This window comes from Phyllostomus discolor, chromosome 13 (genome assembly GCF_004126475.2).
Source record: "Phyllostomus discolor isolate MPI-MPIP mPhyDis1 chromosome 13, mPhyDis1.pri.v3, whole genome shotgun sequence".
NCBI lineage: Eukaryota > Metazoa > Chordata > Mammalia > Chiroptera > Phyllostomidae > Phyllostomus > Phyllostomus discolor.
Window position 1 is genome coordinate 72,239,345 of NC_040915.2, and position 16,895 is coordinate 72,256,239.

At 49.2% G+C, this 16,895-nt stretch overlaps 1 protein-coding gene and 1 long non-coding RNA gene across 13 annotated transcripts in view; one reads left to right on the forward strand and one right to left on the reverse strand.

The window, feature by feature from the left end:
- The window catches only part of GRAMD1B (GRAM domain containing 1B), a 163,589-nt gene that overhangs the window by 45,051 nt on the left and 101,643 nt on the right, over positions 1-16,895 (forward strand). Inside the window, exon 1 of one of the 12 annotated variants that reach the window (XM_036014273.1) lies at positions 13,531-16,371. The exons of the other annotated variants lie outside the window; for them this stretch is intronic. The gene's annotated coding sequence lies outside the window, so the exon portion shown is untranslated. Of the gene's footprint in view, positions 1-13,530; positions 16,372-16,895 lie in introns of those variants that run through there. 12 annotated transcript variants of the gene reach the window in all.
- On the reverse strand, positions 10,949-16,653 carry LOC118497961. Its single transcript, XR_004900481.1, has 3 exons — positions 16,642-16,653; positions 12,454-12,457; positions 10,949-11,823 (listed from the first exon to the last, which is right to left on the reverse strand). It is a non-coding gene; the product is annotated as an uncharacterized LOC118497961 (long non-coding RNA).

Genomic DNA, 16,895 nt, shown 5'->3' on the forward strand with positions numbered 1-16,895 from the left:
GGTTCCATGAGAGAGTGTGTCAAAGAAGTTGGACCAGGACAGGAGGGGCAGGGTGAGTTTGTAATGGCTGAGCTAAGACCAAAAGGATGAGTGTGAGGTGAGAAGGAAGCAGTGAGATGATGTGAAATGAGATAAGGTGGGCAGGAGCTTGGCTGACCATGATGAGGACTTGAGTCTCTAAACTAAGAGCATCTGGAAACCATTGTGAGTCTTGAGGAGGGGAGGTAACAGTGTCACCAGAAAGCACTGTGCCCAGAGCAGGTCTGCCTCAGGCCAGCTCATGGGTCCTTGACTTCCAGAAGAAAAGATTTCACCACACGAGTCCAGTTGATTTTGAGAGGATATTTATTAAAGCTGGGGACAGAGAAACAAGGAAGGGCTTAGGGTAGACGAAGCAACAGAAAGGAGCCTAGGTTGTGCTGCTTTGGCTCCCTAGACACATTATGGGAAATAAGTGAGCCATGCTAGGCTCTGCAGACTCATAAGAAGTAAAAGTCACAGTGACAAAAGTGAGCCAAAGTGGCTCACTAAAAAGTCAGAGAAAGAGGGGCCTTAGAGACAGGTTCATAGGATTAGCCCAGGAAGAGCTGCCACTGCCTGCTGCTCCCCTGGTTGCAAGTCTTGCCAGGACTTTTAGAGCTTAGAAGAAAGACAGCAGAAAAAGGGAGAAGAAAAGCGTAGGCATGCTCCACAGGGAGCTCTCACCTACTTGCTTTATCTTGAGGGGTTCTCTCTGTTTTCTAAAGGGCAGGGTGTTTTAGAGGAGATCTCAGGAGAGGATCTTAATAGACTATGCATAAGCTTTCCAGGTGTGTCCTTTCAGGGTCCTGGTTTCCATTGATTGGTTGGTGCCAAGGCAGGGGGTCATTAGTCAATGCATCTGGTCCTGAGGTCGGCCATGACTTCGCTCCACCTAGTTTTGCTGCTTTTCTGGGCCTGGAGCTGAAACACAACTGAGTCCTAAATGTTATCTCTAGCTTGACCAAAACTATGCCTCCATGGTCAGCAGACCCGGGGCTTTGTTCCTAAGATTATTTGATGTGGGTCAGAACTTCATTGTCCTGAGTGCCCAGTGCTTAAAGGAGGAGACATGCAAGGATTTACATGGGAGTCAATGAGGCTCTTGTCCAGTCCCCTTGTTTCTCCTCGAAGTGGGTCTGCCGCATGACTAGCGGTATGCTAGGGGAGGAAAGGTCAGGGGAGGGTCTGAACCACACAACCAGTGATATGAAAGGTTAAGAGAGGGTCTGAGTGGTACAACCAACCATATGACAGTTCAGGGGATTTAAACCACATGACTAGCAACATGCTGGGGGAGGAAAGGCCGCCCTGGGCTGAGGTCCTTGTTTTTCCAGTTTTGCTTGTTGCTAGGCACCTGGGGCTGTCTGCCCTGGTGACCTCCCATACCTGGCCCACTGGCCTTGCTCTGCTCATGTCTGTCTCACTGTTGATCACAGCAGAATCAGATTTGCATTCTGAAAAGATGGCAGTGTGTAGAAAGAATGGAGGCAGCCCTGAACATAGAGATACCAGCTTGGGCAATTGAGGTTCTTACAAATAGTCCAGGCAAAGAGTATTGGTAGCTTTGACTTGAAATGGTGGTCATGAAAAAAAGGAAAAGTAGATGAATTCAAGATATATTTAGGGGATAAAATACCCAGAACTTGGTGATGGATTAGACATAAGGTGTGAGAAGGGAGGGAGTTAACTCCCTCCAGAGGGAGTTAGTCCTGAGATTCCAACTTGCTTAGCTGGGTGGTGCCCCCTATTTAAAGATGGGGAAGCAAAGTTTCTGGATGAAGCCAGAAAAGATATATCAAGATCACAAGTGAAAGGGTTAGCTTTGAACAGGAGATAATTGGTGTGGCTGCAGGGGAGTCCACAGGTGGGAGGAAGGTGAGGTCACCAGCAGCAGGATCTATTTTTTCTGAGTGGTGGGAAATGAGATTGTCTCCTTAGATCATGGAAGGTAGAATGGGGGTAGTATGAGGTTGAGGTGTATTTAATTTGGCTACTTCTTGTATTGCCTTTTCTCTGACTAGCTTACCATGTCTTACCAGAACTCACCATCATCTCTTCCAGCTGGTAATCTGCATCACACCTGATTTATAGAGGTGCAGGGATAGAGGCCATGGTTAATTCTGCCCAGCACTTGCTCAGTGATATGCACTCTTTGGTTTGGTTTATTTATCTGTCTCCCTACTAGCCCTTCAGACCCTGGAGGACAGGAACTGTGTCTGCTTTGTTTGGCACAGAGTAAGTGCTCAGCAGATGTCTGTGGAATTCATGAATGAACAAATGGGGAAACCAAGGTAACAGGATTTGAGCCAAAGGGCAGGCCCCTGGAGTTGAAGCAAGGCCAGAATGCAGGCTCACCACTTCCAATATAGACCCAGCCACCATCTTCCTATTAAAGAGAAAAATGTTTTCAGTTCTGCTTATTCTGTCCCAGAAATTGTCCCAAAATAGCACATTTGCAGAGGACTCTAGCTCCATCTACCTGCTTGGCCATGGTCCCTGGACACTCAGGTGATCCCTCCAGGCGGAAGGAGCCAAGCAGTAGACCCTCAGGGAGCAGTGCCGCCAGCCTGCCCCTCCTTCTGGCACAGCAGCTGACATCACATGCAAGTACAGCTCCAGCCTCCCTCTCTGAGGACAGGGGAGGAGAGGAAGCTCACCAAGAGCCCAGAGTGCTGCCAAGTGTTGACAAACGGAGAAGGGCTCTGCTCAGAGCTGTGGCCTGGGCCGAAGGCAGAGGGGATCCTGGTGATACAGAGCCTCAGGCTCCCCCACATCTCCCAGCCCTCCACCTGCTTCTGTCTTGTGTTAAACATCATTGGGGCTGGTGGGGGAGCCCGTTGCAAGAGCCACGGGGGACCGGACCGCTGAAGGAGCTACAGGGGCAGCCTGTGTAGGCAGCTCTGGAGTGACCCCCAGCCTTCGGGGCCCTGGCTGCCATGTGACGGCCCCCCTGAGCCCAGCATGGTGCACACCCTGCACTCTGAGACTGTGTCTTGCAGCACAGCTGTGAGGCAGGCCTGTCACCACCGCGTCTCTTCCCTGAGGAAGAAGCTGTTCTTTCTACGAGCCAAGTAGGTGGCAGGGGGCCCCTGGAGATTAGGGCATAAGGAATTGGCCCTGCCTGGTTGGGATTACCAGACACTTCTGACAGATGGGAACGCTTTGGGGGTTGACCCCTGGTTTGGGGATATTGTAGCCCCTTGCCAAGTTATAGGGTCCCAAAAGGGAGAGAGTGATTTGTTGCAAGAAGATGAAGGTGCAGGATAGATGTCGTGTGGCTTTTGGTGTGGATAGAATGCTTGTCTGTGTGTCTCTCAAGGAGGTGACTTCTTAGCTAGCTGGGATCATTATTTTCCTCTTTCATGGTGAATTACTTTAGCTGGTAAAGAACTTGAAGGTCCCAAAAGAAAGATGCTGTAGAGAATGGTGTATTCTGCCTGAGTTAGGGTGCCCTGTCATCTTTGGGGGTGCTGATACTTCCCTACAGGGATAGGGACTGAGGAGTAAGGCATCAGGGGTGTTAACTCTGTGCTCACTTCTTATGTCCACCCATCAGGGACTCGGCTCTGCCTGTAGAGCTGCTGGTGCAGGATGCTCAGGCATCCGAGCACACTCCAGGTGGGGTGTGCTTGGTCTCATTTGGGCCCGACACCCGGGATGCTTGTAGTGTGGTGCTCCTTGCTGAACTTGCTGTCTCTTGGCCTTTGTGACAAGTAGAGGGGAGGAAGTGTCCTGGAGGAGGAAGGGGTTCCAGCCCCCAGGATCAGAGTTAATTGTGGGTGGGCCATGGAGAGAGAGGGGCATACTTATGGGCAGATCATGTTATTTGTTTGTTTGTTTATTTAAAAATAAATAAATGTTCCAGTTATTCATGCGTTCATTTACTCATGTAACAAATATCTATTGAGTACCCACCATGTGTCAGGCTCTATAGTAAGGGCCGGGTACACAGCAGTGAATAAAGGAAAGGTGGTACCTGCTCTCATGAAGTTTGGGGAGTACAAACAACAGACAGAGAGACAGACAACAACCAAGTCAACAAACAGATGCAATTATAACATGATTAGTGGTAAGGTGAAGAGTGAAACAGCTGCACCGAAAGAGAACAATGGCACACAGGGACTGAGGAGAGAAAAGAAAGAAGAAAGGTAGTGAGAGAGCCTCAATGGATTTCGAAGGTAAGTAGGGGCTACAGGTAGGAGGCGACTTGTCTTGATTCTGTCACTCACTCTCATCTTTCACACACACACACATGCATGGACGCATGTGTACGTGCATACAGGCATCTATGCACCTGAGTGAGGAGCCAGCTGTTAACAAGAGCTTTGTCCCAATCGTGATCTCATGGCAGGAGTTTCAGGGTGGTGAACTAGAACTGAGTCCTGACTTCTCAGGGACCAACTGCCCAGTGCTGTGCCTGCACCCCACACCCAGGAGACGGCAGACAGGTGGTGACAGAGGCAGAGCCCTCGGATCCTGTGGTGCAGTGCTGGTGGTACTCTGCAGTTGTCAGGTGGGACTCAGGGATGCTTTGAGGACCTGTGACCTTTGTTTAAATGACCTTCATTTAAATGACCTTCGTTTAAATTCTGGCTCTACCACTTCCTGGCTGTGGTGCTTTCACAGAATTGTTTTATCCTAAGTCTGTTTCCTTCCTTAAAAGCAGAGATAATAGCATCTACTTTGTGGAGACTGTGGGGATGGAAATGAGATAAAATGGGAAAAGCACTTAGTACTGTGTCTGACACTCAACAAATGGTACCTTTGTTATTATTTTTAAAAAATCATCTATTGATTTTTAAAGGGAGCAAGAGAGAGAAACATCAATTTGTTTTTCCACTGATGCATTCATCAGTTGCTTCTAGTGTGTGCCCTGACTAGGGATCGAATCTGCAACCTTGGCGTGTACAGTTGATGCTCTAACAAGCTGAGCTACCTGGTAGGGACACTTTTGTTATTATTATTGTCAGCAAATAGTACAGTTGGGCTCAGCCTGTGAAGTAAGTGGAAGGTGAGTTTTAAGCTACTAAAGACTTGTAGGTTGGAGAACTTGGTTTCGTTAAGCCATGAACCAGCCCCTGAGAGGTGACATTTTCTGACTCCTTAATTGCCAGGGGAAACCAGTCACGTAAACCCCAGTCCTCACCGCCCCAGCTATTTTCCATCTTACCACTAATCATGTTATATTCACATCTGTTTGTTGACTTGGTTGTTGTCTGTCTCTCCCACTAGTCCCTAAACTTCATGAGAACAGGTACCACCTTTCCTTTATTCACTGCTTTGTACCCAGCCCTTAGTATGGAGCCTGACACATGGTGGGTGGTCCTCACTAAGTATTTGTTAAATGAGTAAATGAACGCATGAATAACCATCTAAAACTTTTTGCTAGCTCTAACACTGTATGATTATGGGATTCTGTGACTGTGCCCCAAATCGATGTCTGCTACCTAGCCCTTACACCTCTATTAATCTCTGACATTTTCATGGTCACGGAAATGGTTCAGTTTGTGACCTCCCCCTCATGCGTCCTCCTTTCTCTGACTCACATACTCATTTGCTTAGGGCAGCGATTTTCCACCAGTGCACTGCAGGAGTTTTTAAAACATACAGTACCTGACTATTTAGTCAGGGGCACTGACCTCTTTTTCTTTAGATTGTCAAATAAAAAGTAACAACAGTCTACACGATTCTAGCTGTCTTGACTGAATAAATAAAAATTATAACTATTTTTTATGTCAGATCAGCAAAAAAAATCTTTTTTGGTGTGCCACAGAATTTTAGTGATTAGTTTGTGTGTGCCATGAGATGAAAAGTGTTGAAAATAGCTGGTCTGGGGGACCGCTTGGGCTTGTGAAAGACAACATGCATGGCTGGGGTAGGGAAGGGGAGAACCTTATTTTAGGTCTGACTCGAGGCTAAGCTCTCACTTTGTGGGGCAGGGTGGAGAAGCAAGTGGGCCTCCTGGCTCCCCTCCTCCCGCAGTTTCCAGTTGCAGTTCCTCCATAGCAGCCTGGCTGCTTCTGTTGCTGTCAGCACAACTGTCGGCAGGTGTAGCCATCACCTGCCCTGCATTTCTCCTACGGCTGCACTTCTTCTTTCTGCCCCACAAAGGGGACCATAAGTTAGAGCTCAGCAGATGGCTGTCTGTGCTGACGCCATAGCTGAGATGTAGGTTTGGACAACTGGCTGGATGGTTGGTAAATTTTACTTCCTAGCTTCTCTGCTTCCTGCTGGGAGCAGTCCCACCTCCTACCAACCAGGGTGAAGGAGGCACTAGTAGGTGATGTCTCCATGGTGGAGGCTCCAGCAGACTCCACCACAGGCCTGTCCGGCTCTGGCTACACTCTTTGCCTCCCTTGTACTTCAGTGTTGAGATGTGGTCGGAGGCCCAAACCCACAGGTTCTCTTCTCAGTGTGGCCTGATTCCTGGTAGCTCAGTGCAGCTATTTGCACAAGCCACTTGCTACTTTTCCATCCACATGGTGAACAGGTCATTGCACTAGGAGTCACTGGGACTCCAGCTGGGTTGCAAACCTCTGTCAGAAGAAATTTCTGAACACGTATCATCAATAGAATGTATGAGTGTATTTATATCGATCATATATGTACACTACTGTACTAAATATTTTGTTTTTTATATAATTAGGCAGAAAATTTTAAAAGATGAGATTAAAAAGAAATGTAAGTGGCCCTATCCAGGTAGCTTAGCTGGTGAGAGTGTCCTGATGATGTGTCAAGGCTGCGGGTTCAATCCCCAGTTGGGGCACATACAAGAATCAACGAATGAGTATGTGAATAAGTGGAACAACAAATCTCTCTCTCTCTCTTCCATCCTCCCCTTCCTGTCTCTCTCTAAAAATCAATAAATGAAATTATAACTGTGGCTGCTGTAGCTCAGTGGATTCAGCGCACACTGCCAACCAAAGGGTCACCAGCTGGATTCCCAGTCTGGGCACATGCCTGGGTTGCAGGCCAGGTTCCACAGTAGGGGGTGTGTGACAGGCAACCACATATTGATGTTTCTCTTCCTCTCTTTCTCCCTCCTTTCCCCTCTCTCTCTCCCTCCCTTCCCCTCTCTCTAAAAATAAATAAATAAAATCTTTTAAAAAATTAAATTTTATGTGTGTGTGTGTCTGTGTGTGTATATACATATCTCCTAATTTTCTGCCTGTACTGCCAGGGTAAGTGCTCGTGTCCCCTTGATAATGAGGAGTTCACCAGTGTTCTAAGACATCAGTCCTCAGCCTTTTCAGGGGGTTCAGAGTCCCATGAGCTGAGTCCATGTATAGAGTCCAGGACCCTTCTCTTCAGTTCTGAGTCACATGGACCTGTGCAGGCCTAGGAATTTGCAGTTAGCATGGGTCCCAAATGATGCTGACTCAGGCGGTCTCGGATCACACTTGGAGAGACTTGCCCTGTGGTCCGAAGCCTCCTGTTACCCAGCTCCAGCCAGTATCAAGCCCACAATTTAATAAGGATAGGACAGGGAGAGCCAAGTATCCCATTCCTGGCCTGTGACACCAGTTTCAGGGAGCCTCTAGTGGGCACTTGGAACCTTTCCACCCCTCGCCTGGGGCACTGGTGTCAGTGCACAGCTTCCATTTTCCCTGAGCTCTCCTGTGCGAAGCCCGGGAACCCCATTCTGCACAAACAGAAAGGTGGCTGAGGGGTGTGTGTAATTAAATCAGTCACTTCATCTTACCTGCCACCAATGTATGTGGTGGCTCAAAGCTTCTTTTCTTCTCTTCAGCATGAGTGGCAAGCAGCTAACTGCTGGGCTCCCTCCTCTCTTTGCCGTTCTCACTTGTCTGAAGTGACACTCTTCCAACGGGTGTGGAGAGAAACCCACTGTGACCCTGGTTCAGAGGGCTCTGGGGCTGGAGAGGGCTGAGGGGTGCAGAGAGTCTGAGTGTCCCCTCCCTTCCATGTGCAAACCCAAAATCTCCGTCTTGTCAGTCTTTCTGTGAGCCTGGTGAGTGAGTAAGTAGATTTCGGGGTTGGACTTCCGAAACTCTTGCTTTATTAATTTAGCTGCACAACAGACTTGCTTTGGGATCCACAATGGGAACAGTTTCACCCGCTCGGCTCCCTTCCTTCTAGAAGTGAACCACAACTATCCCATTTCCTTCTCTGGCCACCTTATACCGTGGGTGGATGCTCAGCTGGCCAGGAGACTATATGTCCTGGTTCACACAGATAAGGTATAGAATGCAGATCTGCAGCATAGATCAAGGAGCCCTTAGGAAGGGATTGAAGGGGTCGAGTAGCCTGCATTCTTCCTAGTTCTTGAAGTTCTTCTTCAGTACCTACGTCATGTGGTTGGTTATCTGCCTTTCTGTGAATAACTTCTACCCTGGAAACTTTGCTAAGGGTAGTAGTGGTTGAAGTCTCTTTCTGGGAACAGACCGTTCATTACAGGAGAGGACGGCAGATCTGCCAGTGAGGAGAGCCAGCCTGGGACTACAGTGTCTGTGCCTAGTTTGTGAGGGCATAGTATCAATTCTGAGGCGTTGGCTGTAACTGTTCAAGATAACAATAGCTGCTCTAACTGAACCAGGCAAGAATACAGAGACTTAGATTGTCCACCATCATTCCTTTTAAAGGGCAGAGCTGAGAGTCCCTCCACAGTGTGCTTTGCTTTGCAGCCCTTGGTGACTTCCCCTTGGAAAGGATACAGGTGGCTCTTGGGGCGCTTGGGGTCCAGGGCAGACCTCGCCACTCTCCTTGCTGTCTGATGGGTCTTCCTTTGCCAGCTTCCTAGAATTGAAGCTCTGCACCTGGAAGTGCACGACTGAGTTTATCAGTGCAGGATTCCTCTGGGAGAGCTTCGAAACCAGACAGAGCAGGAAGCAAAGTGACAAGGAGGGGACGGACCCCAGTCATTCCGGATGATCCAGTTAAATATGCTGGAGGACCAAATAATTTGTTAAAAACCTTTTAAAAGTATGTTTCCAATGCCTTGTTGATTTTGAGAAGTGCCTTGGGATTTTTACTAAAAAGTTACATGTGGGAAGGATCCAGGACATCTCCTTGACACACTTTCTGATGCTCTTTCTTTTTCAGTTTCACGATTCCTAAACTGCAGAACAGAATTGTTATTCTTCATTGGCCACAGGTACCAACAGAAGCCCCTGTAGGCATCTGCATGGCCTGTGGACTTTTCCACCTTCTCTCTCTTTCTGCACTGGACCCACCAGCACCCTCAGTGGCTGAGGCTTTGCCGGGAGAGGAGGGGGAGGGTCGTTTGATTGCTCCTAGCCCCTCGGCAGTGAGCTCTGTCCTGAGTCAGCAGGCAGAAGGCAAAAGGTGAGGCCTGGACTCCACACCTTCAGCTGTGCTGGGCAGGGTGTATGCCTGGCCTGAGAGCTCCCACCTCTTGGGAAGCAAGTTCACTGCCCATGGAAAGGAGGAAGTACAGGCTAGGGTTGCTGTGTGGATGGGTTTGTGTGTTCTTTTTAGACCCTCTACCAAGATTCCTCTAGGGCCAATAATTCTTCCTTGGATATTTACGCAGCATTTTTCTTGGTCCTTCTTTTCTTTTCCACCCCACCCAGCTCCTGTAGCTTAATGGTTTCAGGATGCAGAAGTGGCAGTGGTAGACCACATCGGAGCCAGTGTCCTTTGGAAGGACACCTAAGGATGGTCTGGAGAGCGTGGTAGGAAGCACACAGCCCTCCACGTTTTCCTCTGTGTGCTGCTGGCTTTGCATCTCCTCCCCAGCCCCAGGTCCAGGACTTGGGGGCCACCTGGGACTGTCTTTCCTCCTTGTTCCCCAGGCGAAACCTGATTGCTGAGGATAGCACTCCACACACGCAGACTTTTCTCAGTTCCTACTTACGGCTGCTGGCCTGTTCTGACAGTTGCACAGGAAGAGGGGAGAGTGAAACCCAGTCCTTCAACAGGGACTCCTCGCAGCATGGTCCAGGGATCTGTGCCCACAGTCTGTCGCCTTATCTTGTTTTTCTCTCAGCTTCAGCCATGGTCTCTCGAGGGCTCTCCAGTGTTCTGCATCCAGTGATATCCCTGTGGCATTTTCACAACCCCTGTGTCCTCCTTCCTAACTCTCCTATCTGCCCCCACCTCTCTGTTCTGCAGTGCCGGATTGGTTGTACAATGGAAGTGCATGTGGCTTCTACTCACCACGCACCATAAAAGGGTCAGGTGATGTCACTGGCCTTTCCCCCACCCTCTCTGCTGACTCCTGCCCAGGTGATCCTGTGGCTTCCCATACATCCTCACCCTGAACCCCTGTGTGAGGGGCTCTGAAATCCTCTGCAGCCTAGCACCGGTGGAAGAATGAACCTCCAGGACAGGGAGTGGGCAGATGACCTGCCTTATGCATTTGTGACTCTTGCCAGTTTTGACACACTTGCACAAATTTGTCATTTGAAAGTACAGTACAGGGACTGCTGTCTAGAAGTGGCATGATTGTGTGTGAGGATTATAAGGAAGGGAAGGAATTGTGTAACCAGACCCGTGCCAGCTCTGCATTGGCACCGAGTGTGGATCTAAGGTTTGGGGGAACTCATGGAGTTCCCATCATTCCCAGCTCCCCAAGTCCTCTTCAGGTAGCAGTTGTAAAGACAACGTTATTTTGGTTAACATTTATTGAATGTGCCTATTAGTCAATCACAATGCTTATCTAAACTTTAGCATTTTTTAGTGAAATAGTATCTCTATTACCTCCATTTTATAGATAAGAAAACAGGCTTAGGGAGGTTTCCTAACTCATATAAGGCTGCACAGCTATTCAATGATGAGCTGGACCTGAATCTAGGCACTATGACTCTTGGCTTTAACCCCTTTCCTATACTGCCCTGTCCATCTCTAGAGGTGGACTGTGAGACAATGCCAGCGAAGGTCCTGGTGCTTGGGAGGTCTCATAAATGGCTCACAGCTAAGACAGGTGGGTCTCCCCTTGGCCTACTTTTTTTTTTTTCTTTACCATGAGGAACCTTGATGTAAAACTGCACCGAGACCAGGACAAGCCCCTGGAGTCTTGCCTGAGGTCTGAGCTACCCTAGGCGAGCAGCTCTGGGGGACTTCCATCCTAGCCCTGGTCCTTTCTCCAGCCAGCTGGGGCTTGCCTTGAAGAGCCCCTCCTCGCACCTCCCTCTTCTCTCCTCCCTTTTCTCTCCTCCTCCCTCCTCCTTCCTCTGACATCTCCCGCCCAGGTTGGGGTGCAGAAGTATAGGTGACTGGTCCTTTCCTCCTAGAACCTTCAATCTTAAACCACCTGTCTCACTGCCTCCCTGTCCTGCCTTCCCTGCCCTGCCACACCCCCAACTTCTCCAAAGAGCAGTTCAGCATTGCAAGACCATCAGACTCTAACTTGGCAGTATTGGCTGCCTTTTCTCTAGTTTCTGCCAGCTCATGCTAGGCAGTGTCTCTCTATCCATAGCCCCTCTCAGATGCTTCAGTCAAATCTTCCCATGGAAATTTCCACTTTGAGTTTATAATTGCTTAGTCTCCATTCCCCTCCCACCTCCAACTTGATCACTTTCCCTGAATTTCTTTGCAAGTCTTTCTTGCCTTTCGTTATTTTCATGTGGACTCCTTTATTGTTCACTGCTGGCCTTTCCCCCTCAATTCCCCTTAATGTCCACTACGATTCAGCATTATCTGAAAGTGTTTCCTGCTCTTGTACTTTCCCTTACTCCTTTTCTCCTTTCTTCTTATTCTAAAGACTGTTTTGCCTCTCTGTTTTGATGTCTTGATGCACCTAAAAAAGCAGGTGGGTATGGCTGCTCTCTCTCAGGAGCCCACACATGCCTTTCCCTGCTCCCTCTGCCCAGGGCAGGACTCCCCCTCCCCTTGTTTTTTTTGCCTCTGTACCTTATTTCCTGAGCCCATCTCTTCTTTGATTCACCTCTTCTACCCCTGTGACTTCCTAAATAAACCTCTTATGGTTAAAAAAAAAAAAGGAGTAAAACAGCAGGTGGGTTTGTTTTCTGCCCAGTCTACTTCCACCATTACCAACGCTATAGGGTTCTTACAATTTCATGGGGCGGGGATTTTACGTGGACATCAGGCATATCCTGTGGGTTGGGGAAGACAAGAGGTAAACTACTGAATTTAAAAAAATAAACTGCCCAACACAAGTAGTTTTATTGTAATTGTGCCAGACACAATTCTCAGCCCCTAATATATGTTACCTCATTTAACCTTCATAGCAGCCTCTGAGGTAAGATGTGCTATCATCCCTGTCTTAGAGATGAGGAAATGGGCCCAGAGAGGCTAAGCAACTTGCCCAAGGCCACGTAGATGGTGAGCCGTTGTGTCAGAATTCAAACCCAAGTACATGAGAGGCCTCTTCTTCTTGCTCACTGCCTTCTCTAAAGAGTTGACGGTTAATAAGCAGAAGAGATGAGAAGTCACCTTCCAAACAATCAGACACACACAGTACACACACACACACACACATGCACTCACTGTCCTTTTTCTCCTTCACGCTCTCTCTCTGTTCCCTTTTTCTTTCTTTTTCTGTCTGTCCTCTCAGAAGAAGCTGCCACTTTCTGCATACAGGGAGAGGACATCAAGTGACCTCTCAAAGTCTATCACAGTTTCAGTCTGCTGTAGTTCTGTGTCTCCCTGTTTCATTGCCATCTTTTCAGCTACAGTCAGCACTCAGACACTAGAGGAAAGGAATTTCACCTTGTTGGCAAAGACATCCAATCCACATTTGTACTGTACTCTGATGGACAGGAGAGCGACCAAGCTGCACGTTTTCCAAGCAGTGCCAGCATGGCTGAGCCCCTGCCCTTACTCAGAGAACTACATGTCCCATAGTGCAGCAGGGCAGTGCATCAGCTAGGGTTAGGGTGGGAACAGCGTTCTTGAGTTTGCTTGCAGCCCCTTCCACCAAAGGGCAGCAGCCTAGAGAGGGTTTTTTCTAAAGAGGCAGGTGCAGCGTCCAGCTTCAGAGCTATCTTCAGGGGACTGGGGGCCTTCACCTCCCACCACACATTAACCACCCTGACAAAACTCGCTGCAGCCTCTCTTCAGGCACCTGGTTCCCCTCATCCCCTTCCTTCACTTGGTACACAAGTGCAGTGATTAAGGAATTAGAGTATAATACCTAGGGTAAAGTAATTAGTACAATTGCCCTGGAAAAGAAAATGCCATTATAAAGTGGTCTATCTGGTTACTTATCTTTTCACTAAATGTTAGGCAAAATGGAATGAGATGAAATTGTAGAAGAGAGTTTCTGGGCTCTAGTTCAAAAAGCAAATGCATGGGATAGGGGAGTTATTTCTCCTAAAATAGGGGAATTATTTAGATTGATTCCTTTCAGGCAAGTAGCTGAGGTGCTGATTCAATGGCTTCTTAATTAGATACTCTGCATCAGTTAATCTTCCCTTTTTACCTTTGTGTCATTCTCTTTTCTGTCTTCCTGAAATTCTCTTTGGACTCGGGAACATGCTTCTTTATCCTCTGTCATTAAAACTGCAAGTGATGCACCCCCCCATCCCCCCCCCCCCAGTCTAGGCATTCTCTGCTGTGTTTTGAGTTTAAGACGTGAATCACTTTGTGAAGTCGATGTGGAGGCTCTGGCTGGGCAGCTCCCTGAAACGCCATCTTCTGTGCTCACACTCAGGGTTGTGTGGCAGGTGGGGGCCTGGAAAACTGGAGTGGGCCAACATGTTTGGTCATTTGGGAGATTGGGTAGAGTCCCATGAACATGAGTCTGATTTCGGTATGGTTTTGAGGAAACAGAACATCCTCATTCTTGGGGACTAGCCTCTAGCTCTCCATCTGTTTGTACACTTGACTGCCAACCCAGGAGCAGAGAGGACTGAGGGACACAGTGACAGCCAGAAGGAACAGTTCCAGGCCTCCTAGCAGAGATGCAGTGCGTGGAATGGCATGGCTCCCACGCCTTTGTTCTGTGTGTGTGTGGGGGGGGGGGGGTGATAGAATACCTCTACTGCAGTACGAGTAAAGCCTCTTATCCTTTCCAAGTTGGTTGCATCTGTGACCACTGTCTAGGCTTACAGAAACCAAGCAACAAGTAAAATATCCATAGGTGTCAATGATGCTGTATTATTCTCACCCCTCTCCTTTTATATATGGGTTTATGGAACTTGGCATCCTGTGGCTAATAGCAGATGTGATAGGAAAGGGAGAAGTGATGTGTTCTGTGTTTGTGTTGTCTGGAAAATAATGTACCTTCAGAAACTAGGGCACACATCCATTTTTCCCCCTTAATTTTAACCTTGATGGTCGGCCAGTTTGGTCAGGTGTCTTGTTGTACTCTTCTGCCTAAATATAGTGAACATGAGTGCATGCTTGATGCCTCTTTTTAAAATCAGTTTGTTTGGACACAGATTTGTTACATGTATGCACTAACCTCTGGATAGGCCTGAGATTTCCCCCTTACACTTTATAATGTGTTTTCTTATAATTTTAATTATAATTTCACCATCTTTAAAAAAGGGGGGTTGCCAAAAGGAAATATCAAATGTATTGAAATTTGATAAGCTCCATAATAATGGGAAGTGGGGGTTGGGGACAGATTGAAGGGGGAAAGTGAAGTGGTGGGATACTTGGTAGAATGATGTTCAGTGGCAGAGGGTTGAATTCAGTGGGCATGGGTTTGAGGCCCAGTTCTGCTATGCCGTGTGACCTTGGGCCAGTCACTTAAACCTCAGTGTCATTCATTACCTTTGAAGTGGGGAAAGCAATACTGACCTCGCAGGGTCCCGTGTTTTCTAAGTGAGGTAATACATTTGGAATGCACTGCAAATGATGGAGCACCTACCTGTACAAGCGGGAATTATCCCTTCTGTTTAACGGTGGAGCCAGACACACAGATGTTGGTAAAACAAACTGGTAGAGGTATCGGCGTTGTCATTCCTATGGAGGGTCTTCCCCAGTCTGCCAGTCTACCTGAATGTGTGGCTTAATTGTGAAGTCAGTTTTGAACAGAAGCAGGCTTATAGAAAAGAATGAGGGAAAATGTAGGTGGGTGTTTTATGTTCCAGGGGCTGGGTTGGGAGGGGAGGAAAAAGGGGGTAGGGAGAATTCAAGGGGCATCCTCTCTCTCAGGAGTCACCATTTCCGAGGGGGATGATGCCTGTAGCAGCAAGCCTGGGCTAGCACAGGTGAGCTGGTGCAGCTGGAGCTGACAGAGGGGAGATGCTGGGAGGAGGTGTGCACTCAGGGATGCCCAAGGATATTGGTCTGCTTGCTTTTCCGTTGTTTATCCCCTCTGACTGGGAAAGATATCTCTAAAGGCTGGAATGTGTTTCACTTTTTCTTTCTTTGCGTTTATGCTGGTGGCAGCTCCAGTGAGTGCATGTAGTGAGCACATGCACTGTGCTTTACTTAGAGATGTGAGCTGCTCTCTCCCCTCTTCCCTCTAGGGCCTGGGGCACTCTGGCCCCTTTGCCCTGGCTGCTTGTCCACACAGCCTATCCCAGGCTGCCGAGTGGAGTGGGCCAGGGAGGAAGCTGTAGCCGCTGTGAGCAGAGCGCTGTCCCTGCTGGGCAGGAAACCTAGAGTGATGAATGGGGCCGGATGAAGTCATCCCGTTCCTCCAATCAGGCCGCTCCGAGCGAGCCGGGGGCCTTTGCAGACCCAGCCCGGCTGGCTGCGCGGCTCTCAATGTATCTGTAGACAGAGGCCGAGTCTCTGGGAGGGCAGTGGGGGCTGTGAGCCGCCCGCTCTTGGCTCCTGTGTAGGCCTCAGTCAGTCTGAATGTTACTGCAAGGTGAGTGGCTTCACCGGGCGAATTCCTGTCCCTCTGCATCCCGCACCTTGCCGTGCTGGCTCCGGCTGGGTGGCTTCAGCACCTCCTTGCACAGCACCTTCCGCTTCCATCTGAGTGCTGCACCTTCCTCTTGAGGTTCTCACACCTGCCCCTCAGCCTCCTTCCTTCCCGCTACCCTCAGCGCCGGCTCAGTTGGCCTCTTCCACATGCTCCCCTCTTCCTGACCCATGGGGACCCGTTGGTGGGGTGATGGGAGGGTAGGGCCTCCGTCTCTGTGTGCGCTCTCCCAGCAGGGGGCGCCCTGTTGAGCCCCCACACTTTACTCCTGGAAAAAAGTACCAGGCAAGGGGAGATGCCCCCTGACTCAGCCTACTATGGGCATCTGTGGGAACACGTAGCCACGTACCCCCCCCCCCACCACCAACTTTCTGGGGGCTGCGAGGCTCTTTCCCCCCCAGCAGCAGAGGAGGTCCCAAGGGGCCAGAGAGTAAAAATGAGTCTCATTCTCCCTGACCTTCCAGAGGGGTGGTTTGTTCTTTCTGGTGGACGTTTGTGACTCTGCCTTTTCTCTCTGGACGGTGCCACTGCCCCCAGGCCAAGCAGAAATCATGGAGCCGGCTGATATGGCGACAGCAAAGGTAGGATGGAAATGCTGCCGGCCGCACTGTGCGTAAGTGGCTTCGCTTGGCAAGTTCTGCCTTTGGTTCACTTTTCTCTCCCCTCCTGTCCCTCAGCCTACCACTCCTGAGCATCCAGGGGCTGTGCAGAGAGCAAAGGGGAATGATGTGAGCAGGAGGAGCTCAGGAGAGGGAGGCAGGGCTGGGTCCCACCCAGCACACTCAGCTTCCTGTGCCCGCAGTCTGAGCGGGTGTGGGGGTGATCTGTAGCTTTGTCTGGGAAGACTTAACTTGTCTCTTTCTCTTAGCTTTGCCTTATTTTCCATTTCTCTTTATCCTGTCTCTTTGTAGTCACCCCTCTCCTTTACCCTTCCCCCGAACTACCGTGCTTTCTTAACCCACTGGCACCATCTCCACCCTTCCTTTTCACCTTCTGTGATTCTCCTTTCCCTCTGATTGTCTGGTAAGGAATAGGTGGGGTCGCTGTGGGCTGGACAGTCCTGAGAGCAGAGACTGCCTCTCATCCAGCAGCAGATTCTGGCCTT